The following is an 11,801-nucleotide window of genomic DNA, read 5'->3' as shown; positions in this document are numbered from 1 at the left end:
TGTTGCTGATTCATCTTGCCTACCTATGTCACCTGATAGGTCTGATAAAAAGCTAAATGTCCAATAGTGAGGGAGGAGTTATAATTTGGAGTTCTGAGCAGAGAAAAGAAGTAGGAAAAAAATTTGAGCTCAAGGAAAAAAGAGAAAAACAGATGCTAGGAAGACACCAGGGGGCACCCAGCCAGACACAGAGGAGGCAGGAAAGAAGAACATACACAATCAAAGAAAGGTTGAAAAGTCCTGAGGCAAAACATAGATAAATAGAAACAGGTTAAATTAAGTCAAGAGAGTTAGTGAGACAAGTCTAAGCGAATGTCATGCATTTGTAACTAATAATAAATCTCCTTGTCTTTATTTGGGAGCCCAAAGAAAATCCCCACTGCAGTGTGGCATGGGTGTGGTTACATAGTCTGCTCTCTGGGCCTCAGTTGTCCCATATATGAGTTAATGGCAAGATTTTGGACAGTATTAGTAGTTCAAAATTGATAAACTTAATTTATTTTATTGTTAATCTCAGAAGTTAAGTTTTAGAAGAGAAGAAAAACATCCCACATCTCAGAAGAACTAGAGAGGCCACACTTGCCTGCATCTCACTTTTAGGGATGCTGCTGAATCAGTTGTGGGGAGTCCATCAACAAGCTGTATTCACGCTGTGACTGTGGTCAATGTAGGGCACCCAGATTTCACTGTGCTTCTTTCATGGCCCTGCTTCATGGCATGCTATCACTATTTCATGCTTTCGCTAAAATGGCAAAAGAGTTTGAATGCAAGCAAGAGTATATGACCGAGGAGGCTCGAGAATCCCCGCATTGCACATTCCTGACTGGTAAGGAATGGAATCCGTGCTTCATTTCTCCTACTAAGTGCCATTGACATTCACTCAGTTAGGAGTACAATGATTTCCTATATCTCAGTTAACACCCATCTGATCGCTCAATAAAATCAGCAGATTTTAGCCATACATATACAGTTTTACCATATATTTATATATGTATATGCATGCATACCATACTTATATATAATATATATTGCAAACATGTATTTATACATTATATATCATAATATATGTGTATATTTATTATATGTTTGCATCTATGCTAACATTGTCTTACTCCAACTAGGTAGGTTCTCTTACCTATATTATTATAAGAGTATCTTTACTAATCTAATGAATATGCCTTCTCAGATATCCTGTCTATAAGTTCATCTTGTAGGGAAAGGAAGCTTCTCACAGATCTGCATCAATGTTCATCTCTTCCATTAGCCTCCGTGTTCACAGCTCTTGATAGAGCTCTACTAAGGTTGTGCGTTCCTTTAGTGAACCGAGTGCATTGGCCTCACACCCTACAGTGCCCTACATGCCTGGACTAGCTCTTCTGCACCCTCCCTTACTTCATCTCTGTGCTGGAAATACTGATTGGCATTTTCTCTGTTCAGTCTTAGATTCAAAGAATGTAATCCCCTGCTTATAGTCTCCTTTCTGTCTGGCTTTGATCCTTTCGTTCTGAATTAATTTTACTAATTTTTCATATGACAATGCAAGCACTCTTTTCTGTGAAATTCATTTTTCCAAAAATGTTCTTAAGCTGTCACTCTTTTTCTTCTTCTAGTGTATTCTATATGTGTGCTGATACATGTATACACATATATTTGTGTGGATATGGAAAGCTGAGGTAAGTATCAGGTGCCACTTTCAGTAACTATCCATCTTTATTTTGATACATGGTCTCTATGAATCTGAAACATCTATGAATCTCACTGAATCAATTTGGCTGGCTGTACAGTGAGCTTCAGAGTACTTCCGGTCTCTGTCTTCCAGTGTCAGGATTAAAAATGTCCATTGTCCTACTCAGGATTTACATGGGATCTGGAGTTTGCCATGAAAGCACTCTAGATATTGAGCTGTATCTCTAGACCAGCCATCTTTTAATTTGTGCCAAAATAATAACATTCAGATCCCTACTCTGTTATACAGGGTGAACTGTCACATGGGAAATGTCACTTCATGTAGAATATAATCTATTCACTGCTAGACAAGAAATCATGTTACAGGAGTAAACGGAAACAACAAAGTTAATGACAGATCGGCCTTGTCTGCTGTGCTTTTTCCCTTCAGTGGATCTACATCTTCATTGTGTGCCTCTGAACCTATACATACAGTCCAACACACACACACACACACACACACACACACACACACATACATGTGCAAACACACACTGTGTAAACATACACATACACACACACATACATACCTCTATCAGTTTCTTTATTTTAATTGAATGTTATATTCTATGCATGAGGGTTTTCCTTGCATGAATGCCTGTGCACTATTTTGATGCCAGAAGAAGACCTCAGATTCCTTAGAGCTGGCGTTACGCATGATTTTGAGCAGCAAAGTGAGTGTTTGGAATCAAAGTGCAGTCCTCAGGAAGAGCACCCAAAGACATTCTACTTAGAGCATAGTAACTTCTAAAGGAGAGGTTGACACAAAATTCCATAACAAAAGAAGCTGTTTGCAATTGACACCAACTTGAAAAGGGAACTTCAGTTTTCTCTGATAGAGAGTCATATGCCAGAGAGACCCTATGCACAGGAGTAACTAGACAACTAAACTGCATTCTATGATCTGTTTGCTTGTTTTGTTTGTAGGCTTCTTATTTCTTTTTTTTTCTTGATTACTTTTTTTTGTTTTATTGATTTCTTTGTTTTGGTTTGGCTTGTGTGTTTTGTGTTTTGTTTTTTGAGAGAGAGAGACACACACACAAAGAGAACATGAATTTGGGTGGTTAGGAACATAGGAAAGATCTGGGAGGAGTTACGAGAGGGGAAAGAATATTATCCAAATACAGTATATGAACTATTTTTAAATAAAATGTTTTAACTTTTCATTTACCCTGAATACTTGCATAACCACTGCTAACAGAAATTAAAGGCTCTCTATTTCTTATGTTGCTACCCAGTTTTAATGTCACATTTTCCAGGAAGAATGTTGCCCTTTGTGTTTTTTTTTAAATTTTAGCAGAAGTCATCTCTTGCATATCTGTTTTTATAAATTTATCTTTGTATTATTCAAAGAATCTCAAAGCATATTTTGTTACCATCAAAATGGTTTAGGAGAGCAAATATTGAGGTCATAGCACCTATGGTTAATTTTTACTAAATTTCTCTCTTAGCTATTGCCCCTCCATAGTGAAGTGCAGCGTGAATGTTGATTTCTCTTTTCAGGTTGGCTGTTCATGAAATTTCTGGGCCATATACTTACTGTGTTGTTCGCATGGTGTCTGAACCTCAGCTGTCAGTGAGGGAGCATAGCTAAATAACTTTGTAGAACCGGATCTCAGTCACCCAGAATTTTTATTTTATTTATTTTTTATTTATTTATTTATTTATTTATTTATTTATTTATTTATTGGTGTTTTCAAGACAGGGTTTCTCTGTGGTTTTGGAGCCTCTCCTGAAACTAGCTCTTGTAGACCCAGGCTGGTCTCGAACTCACAGAGATCCGCCTGCCTCTGGAGTGCTGGGATTAAAGGCGTGCGCCACCACCGCCCGGCACCCAGAATTTTTAGACAAAGAGCACACACACAGAGTCACAGTTCATGAGAAAAAAAGTCATGAGTCTCAAAGAGAACAGGGGTCAATATATGGAAAGCATTTGAAGGAGGAGAGAGAAGGATTAAAGAAATATAATTTAATAGCAATCTCAAAAATAAAAGAAATAACTTTAAAAAGCCCCTTCTTAGTGTTCCTAATATATGTCTGTTTTTTAGAAGTTAGGTTATGGACACAATAGCCAAATACTCTGCTTGGTCACCAAGTCTAGGCTGCAGGACTGCATGACTTTTCACGGCTGATTTGGTGCTAAAAGGCTACGAGGTGGGGGTGCCAAACACACTAAGTTAGTACATTATAATTGATTCCAGAGATCATAATCACAAAACCAGTCCCACCCTCAGGTCAGATGATGCTGTCCTGAAAAACTTAGCACAGCAGAAAAGCTGGTTTTTGTCACAGAAACTCCATTAAAGATGACTTTGTTTTCTTAAAACAATGACAGTGCACTTCGAATTCTGTAGAGGTGCTGGGGAATGAGGAAAGGGGAATGCAAGCCAGCCTGGAAGCCACACTCCTACATTATTCATGTCTCATGTACATGAAAGTTAGGAGTGAGTGGAGACATCCATTTGTTTGCTTGCTGGTTATGAGTCAGATTCTAAGGCCCCGAGTAGGATGACACTAATGTATGACACTAACTCGCATCCTTATTTTACATTCTGCATTTTTTTCCATGAAAGACTTAGTGTTCCTTCAGGATGTTTACAGACAAAGTTTTTCAGACTACACTAAGAGGGGAGAATGATGCCCCAGAGATGGGGTGAAGGCAGAGTGAATTACTTTGTTTGGATCTAGATAGCTCTTAGGAATGCAGAGAAAAAATACCATATTTTCATCTATTCTATAAACCACGGAGGTCACAGAAAACTGAAACTGTTCTTGCTGTAGAGGTGGGCAACATGGCTTAATTCCTCTTTTCCTCCAAGGAAGTCTTATCCTTCCCCACTAATTCTTCTATGATACAACCCTGTATTTGAAAACCAGTTGCTGCCTAGCTACCTGGCTGGACACATTCCTCATCTTACCCCTTTGTGAACCTCCAGTGTAAAGGCATTAATTGCTAGATATGTGTACACTGTGTGAAGACAGATTGTTGTGATGTGTTTAATAAAGAACAGAATGGCCAATAGCAAGACAGGAGGTACAGGTGAGACTTCAGGCAGGAAGAGAGGAAGTAAGAGATGAGTCTAGGGGTGAGGGAGACATGGAATGGGTCAGACACACAGATTAGGAGGAAAGGTAAAAAGCCTAGAGACAAAATGGAAATTAATATAAATGGATTAATTTAAGTTATAAGAGCTACTTGGACAAATCTAAGTGAAGGTCGAGCTTTCCTAATTAGTAATAAATTGCTATGTCATTATTTGGGAGTTGGTTGGTGGGTCAGAGAAAGACTTGTTACAATTAATAGTCCCCTAAGAGAAATATAACTGTGGACATATTCTCTAGAATGAAGGGGGAATGTGTTTGCCCAGTTATCTCAATTCTAATTTTAAAATCATTTTCCTTTTCTCCTCATCTGGCAAGCTCCCATATTCTAATATTTATGTCAATTTTGTTCTCCAGAGAACTTTTTCTTCACTTCTTCATTACTCCAAAGACAGGTTTTATCCTGTTGTTCTATATCAAGCTTTAGAGAAACTGCCATCCACTTGGCATCTAAGATGATAATTAAGTCATTGTCAATATAGTTGCTTATGGAAAGGCAACAGAACAAGTGTCAAAATATGACTTTCACCAGAGACTGAGGGTAGTCCTTCGAAAGGAATCTCCAAAGAAAGCCTTTCATTGAATATTTTACCTTTACTCAGATGTTTCTCAGGACTTCTATTTTTCCTACCCGAGTTTTCTAGCAACATTCTAGATGTGTCTTGGTCATTCTTCACCACTCCCTGCCTCACAGCTGACCTATTCCCATCCAGACATACACCTTTTGCAAGTCCTGCAATGGCAATTTGTTAGTTACCTTTCTGTTGCCCCATGAAACATTATGGCAGAGACAGTGTAAGGAAGAAATGTTTATCTAGGGCTTGTGGTTGAAGACATTTAGAGTCCACCCAGACCCAGTAGGTGGCAGGGGGCTGGTAGTTGGGGCAGCAGCTGAGAGCTTACATCTTGAAGCCCAAATAGCAAGCAGAGACGGTGGAACTGTCTTTATACTTTAAATCCTGCCCACAGTGCTAGGTTTCTCTCAGCAGGACCACACCTCCTAATCCTCCACAAAAAGCCACCATTGGGGACAATTATTCAAATGCCTGAAATTTGTGACAATATCTCATTCAAACCACCACAACAAATTTGTATATTCAAAGTGAAAGAAGGTTTTGTTTAAACAATCTTTGAATCCATGGTCCACAGTTCTTAGCAAAAGATCTGACACAAAGCTGGTGTTCTCTCTCTCCTCTCCCTGTCTCTTTTTCTATATATTTACACACACACACACACACACACACACACACACACACACACACACAGAGAGGTTTATGACATTTTCATACACACGTGTATTTTATTCTCATCCACTTCCTTCCCTTTGCATTTAAGCTTTTATGTGCTAAAAATTTCCATTGTACAACAGATTCCGGCATATTTTAGCTTCCAAGAATACTCAAAATTCACCTACAAAGAGTTCTTCACCTTCTTTATATTTTGATCACATTTATAGTTCAAAATATTAATGCCTAGCTAAAGCTGCATTGCACAATACTGAAGCTTAAAGATGTGGTATGAGTCAATGGAAATTTGAGTATTCAGTGTATACTGGTTCTCACTACTCTGCCTTCTTTTGCAACAGCATATCCTTGTTTATTATTTCTCTTGTTTTTATTGAGCTGTACATGTTTCTCCACTCCCTTCCCTTCCTTGCCTCTCCTCTTCAACCCTCTCCCATGATCCCCATGCCGCCAATTTTCTCAGGAGAGTCTTGTTCACCTCCTATGCAGATCCATGTATGTCTCTCTTAGGGTCTTTTTCATTGTCAAGTTTTTCTGGGGTTGTGATCTGTAGGCTGATTTTTCTTTGCTTTATGTTTAAAAGCCACTTATGAATGAATACACAATTATATTTGTCTTTTTGGGTCTGATTTACCTCACTCAATATGTTTTTTTCTAGATCCATCTATTTGCCTGCAAATTTCAAGATGGCATTTTTACTGCTGTGTAGTACTCCATTGTGTAAATATACCACAATTTCTGTTTCCATTCTTCTGTTGAAGGGCATCAAAGTTGTTTCCAGATTCTTACAATTATAAGTAATTCTGCTATGAACATAGTTGAGCATATGTCTTTGTGATATGATTGAGCATCTTTTGGGTATATACCCAAGAGCGATATTCCTGGATCTTGAGGTTGGTTGTTGCCTAATTTTCTGAGAAATCGCCAAACTGATTTCTAAAGTGACTGTACGATGTGATTGGGGTACATTATTAATGAGCATGCCAGAAACACCCCTCCTTGTCAAGCTATGAACACCAAACAAAAGTTTATTATTTTTATGTTAATATTTAGAAAAGCTTGGGTGCACCTGTCCGTGGTTACACATGCATGTGAATGTACACATAGGACAAAACTCCGTGACAGGTGTCTTCTCACTTGATATTTTGGAACAGAGATTGTCGCTGATCCTGGAGCTCTCCAGTTCCAGTAGCCTGACTGGATTGTAGTCTACAGGGACCTTCCTGTGTCTACCCCTTGCCTAGTGCTGAGATGGCAAACACATGTCACCTCACCTGGGTTCTCATTCAGATCCTCAAACTCGGACAACAGATGTCTGACTACTGACTGAGTTGTCTCTCTATCTATCTCAGTGCGATTTTTCATGGAGCTAAGCTTTTGTTTCTTAGATTTTCTTTTTAAAAATATTGATTCATTTTTAATATTTTATGTTAATAATGTTTGCATTGGAACCTTGAAATTGTAGGAACAGCAAGATTGTTTTATTGTAGCAACGGTGTTAGGAAATAAATCTGGTTTCCCTGCAAGAGCAACAAGTGTTCTTATCATCTTAATCATCTCCCCAGACCCTCTTTCTAATTTTGAAATACAATATCAAAGACTAAAATATAAAATAATGGGTTTCATCATGATATTTTAATAAATATGCTTCATTATTTTTTTGCTGTTATTCCTCTCCCTTCAACTGAGAAGCTTTTTAAACTTGTGTGTGTGTTTGTGTGTGTTTTGTGTGTTGTGTAGGGTGGAAGTGCGCGTGTGCCCCTGTGCACATAGAGAGTTCACAATAATTTATTGGTGTCATTTCTTTCATTTCAGCACGTGGGGCCTACGAATAATACTAAAGACCCCCACCTTGGTGACAAATCGTGTGTTGTCTCTCCAGGTCACTACTAAGGTCTTCATATTACCATCCATTAGTGATGCAATAAATAAATGTATGTGTAACTTACCTAAGCTGTAACTCAATCTTACCCCAGAATTTTCTCATTGATGGTGGAATTATTACTATGTATAAATTTACTTTCACATAAAGACAATCCTAATTCATCATATAGCCACTCATTTACAGTGAGTATAAATATGCCTGATCTCAGGGAAAATAATCTAAAAATGAAAGAAAAAAAAAAAGAAAAAAACCCAAAGAAATGAATGAACAAAAACTCACAAGGTTTTCTGTTCCAAAGCCCTCTCTGGAGTTATTTGTGCCATCATTTAACTAAAGGCATATATCAAAACATAATTCTAAGCTAGGTGGTGGTAGCACATTCCTTTAATCCCAGCACGCTGGATCTCTGTGAGTTTGAGATCTGCCTAGTCTACAGAGCTAGTTCCAGGACAGCTAGGTCTGTTACACAGAGAAACTCTGTCTCAAAAATGAAAAACTGAAAAGTATAATATATATATTATACTTTTATTTTATATATATATAAAATCTTTAAGAAAGGAGGTTTCCAGAAGTATAAAGATTTTGTTATAAGATCTCTGAAAAATGGTTATAATGCTTCAAATAAATATTTAGTTGAAAATATCTTAGTAAAAAAAGATTGATAAAAATAACTTTGAATTAGTGTCCAAGTTAGAAATTTTAGCAAAACCACAGGAATTATAGTCACTAATAATATAGTTATAATATAGTTATTTATAATGTAATAAATGTGAATTCATGGTTAATGTAAACTATTAACATTTTAATCCATTAATAACTCAAAAGAAAATAATAGGAGACTTTTTAGTTTCATAAATAAAATAAAGATGATGTACAACAGCATGCATAATTTTTTCATTAGATTTATTTATGTATTTGTGTTTGGAGAGGTTTCAGGGTATACTTATAAGCTTACTATTGGACATACAAGTAGGGAAGGGGTGGACATATTGTGCTGATATACGAAATTTTCAAAAATCAAAATCAAAAAAGTTTTAGCAGGTATTAGCTTAATAATTCAGCATTAAAACTACACTTGTGTTTGCTTATGTGTACCTGAATTTTCTTACCTTGCATGTGTTCTGTAAACTCCAAAGCAGGGTGATTGCTAAGTTCGAAAATACAACAGAATAACTCTTAACTTTGGTAAGACAGCCAGAAGAGCAGCAGAATGAAATGATTGGTTGCATACATGCACTTCCGGCTTTTTTGCTATACTTTCAGGAGCAAAATGTGTAAGTGCTGCACAATTAAACTGCAAAAATTTGCCATACAGAGCATTTTAACAAAGGACAATAACAAACTTGCTTGGTTTTCTAAAGAATTTGCAGAACATGGGTACTTCCTGTGACCTTCACCTTCTTCAAGTCTGGCAGTTATATATAAGGTATGGGTACATGGATGATGTGTGACTTCATTGATAGGTTTCAAACTACCACAATTGTATATTTCTCTACAATCTGTATGATTCATTCTTTTGACTTGTGACTTTCTTCATCAACCCAAAGATTAAAAGTACAAGATCTGATTATTTGAAGGGCCTGAATGGGCTTTTGTAATCACCTACTACATGCCAGGATCTTCATGTTCACTCTGTGCATCTACAGTGGCATAAAGTGTTAGCTAGACTGTTTATAACTACAACTAGGAATTTTAGACTTTGGGAAGGAGATGTCATTAAGTCCTCAGACAGCAGTGACAGCTTGGTCATTCAAAATATCATATCTATAAAATGTATATATTTTCTGCTAAAATCTAGTTCCTACAACAGATAAAATATTTTTTAACAGTTGCTTGTCTTGTGGGTTTTTATTTTTTCCAACATTATTGACTAAACCAATTCTACAAAAATAACTACATTTTGTATGTACTTTAGAAGAATCACTATGTTTGACCATTTATAGTACTGGGGTCTGCAAGAACATCCAAATTCGTTATATTTGAGCACACTTTCCTTGTGAGCACTTTTCAGGGCAGAGATTAGTAAATCTCCTGTGCATTTGGGCTTCCTGGCTTCCTTTTAAATGGAAATAGTTAATCAAGATCTGGTTAACATGAAGTTTCTTCCGATGCCTTGATGGCTCATAGGGAAGTCAGAACCAATGGACGCGTGAGCTGCTGGGGTCAGGCTAACAAACTGGATGAATACTTAGTGCGCCTGTTTTTGGTGTGGAGCAAGCACTAAAGGTTAATTTGTATGAGGACTGATGCTCCGATGGGTCGATGTCCCATTTGACCCTATGAGAGAAAACCATTGCTTTGGTTTGTCCTGAAAATCAGCTGTTCCTCCAATGGTTCCTTCCCTCCTGTGTCAGCGGGTCTTGGGGAGTTTCCATCTGCTTTGTAAGTTAAGTCGGAACTCTCCTTTACCTCAGATAATGAGACAGGATGTCATAGGTGATCGAGTGCCTCAGAAGTTGATTTCACCTTCATCTGTGCTTTCTGTTAGAGAATGGACTCGCTCATTTGCCTACTTTATACTAATATCATTAAGCACTGTAATTGCAAACCAAGTGACTTCTGGCAGTCACTAATTTCTTACATCAGTTACACATAAAGAGACCAGATGGAAACAGTTGCACCACTCAGAGACTTTCTTATTTTTCTCTGTTAGCGGGGATAAGCACCCACGGGATTTATGATTTTGATTTCACTACCTTCTGGATCGTATCCAGAGACATCCCTCCAGTGTTATGGCAGGATCAGAGGTATCATTCATTTGCACAGGAACTTGCTCCAAGGTGAGGTGAGGTCAGACTCCCAGGAGAGCATATCCCAGGGGGCATGTTGCTGGCTCTGGTGACTGTGGATTTTCACTTTGACTCCTCCTGACCTCTTGTATCTCCTGCTGTCTTTGCACAGCAGTTCTGCCCAGTCTAGTCTGAGGCCCTGTGTGTTTTGAATTGTTTTGCTTAGGAAGTGAAATAATTCAGATTGTATTCTCATCTAAGGGATGCATAATGCCTGAGGTGTGTCGGGAAATGCTTTGACTTACGTTGTGGAAATCGTATTGAAATGCCAACTTAATATCATCTCCTTTCTTTCAGGCATGGACCAGGAGTGCAAAATATTTACTCACCCAGGATGAGATGAGTTATAAATTCTCAATGATGACAAAGAAGAAAAAAATGAGTAAAAGGAAAAAGTACAATGGGATTTGTCTGTGCCTAGAGCTCTTAACTGGAGCAGAGGGGATGATTCCCATCAGTTCTGTGATAATGGGGAGAATATTGTCTTCACTGTTATGGGCTCTTTTTTTCCCACAGTAAGTATGTGCTGGGGAATGAACGTGGGCCCTCGCAGGTTCTAGGTTCTGCTTTAAATCTACATGCTCAGGCCTTGATTTTTTTGAGACAACATCTCAGTAGTAGCCTCGCCTGGCATAGACCTACTTAGCCTGTCCTGACTTTGCTCCTTGTAACCCTCCTTTCTCAGTCTCCTAAGGCTGAAATTCTAGGTGTGTGCCAGCATGCCTTGCTATTGTATCCTTTACTGTAGATGTTCATGGTTTTCTATGAGGTCTTATACTTGGTAGGGTCTCAATCGTGACCAAACAAACTGGAATTGTGAGAACTGAAGTGGATATTGTAAGCTCTACTCAGGTTTCATTTGCTTTGCTTTGGTTTATTTTGTATTATAAAATGGTAAAAAAATAATTCTGTAATAATGTGAAGCACCCTTTCTGGTGTGGTTTGAGCCAGATGAGATTTTCCTGGCTCCTATCCTAGAATTTTTATTTGTTCACACTTCATCTTAATGATAATTTTCTTGGTCTGTTAGCATCAATCAAGTTTCATTATTGTACA

General features: G+C 37.8%; 1 long non-coding RNA gene across 1 annotated transcript; it reads left to right on the top strand.

Annotated features, from left to right (window-relative positions):
• The first annotated feature begins 1,608 nt into the window (after window positions 1–1,608).
• On the top strand, window positions 1,609–11,403 carry LOC121446829. Its single transcript, XR_005974139.1, has 3 exons — window positions 1,609–1,673; window positions 9,318–9,382; window positions 11,043–11,403. It is a non-coding gene; the product is annotated as an uncharacterized LOC121446829 (long non-coding RNA).
• The last annotated feature ends 398 nt before the right edge of the window (window positions 11,404–11,801 follow it).

This window comes from Microtus oregoni, unplaced genomic scaffold (assembly GCF_018167655.1).
Source record: "Microtus oregoni isolate MIOR12 unplaced genomic scaffold, Mior012 000004F_ref0000308, whole genome shotgun sequence".
Taxonomy (NCBI): Eukaryota; Metazoa; Chordata; class Mammalia; order Rodentia; family Cricetidae; genus Microtus; species Microtus oregoni.
The sequence above is the reverse complement of the archived record's forward strand: the minus strand, read 5'-3'. Positions and strand labels throughout refer to the sequence as shown.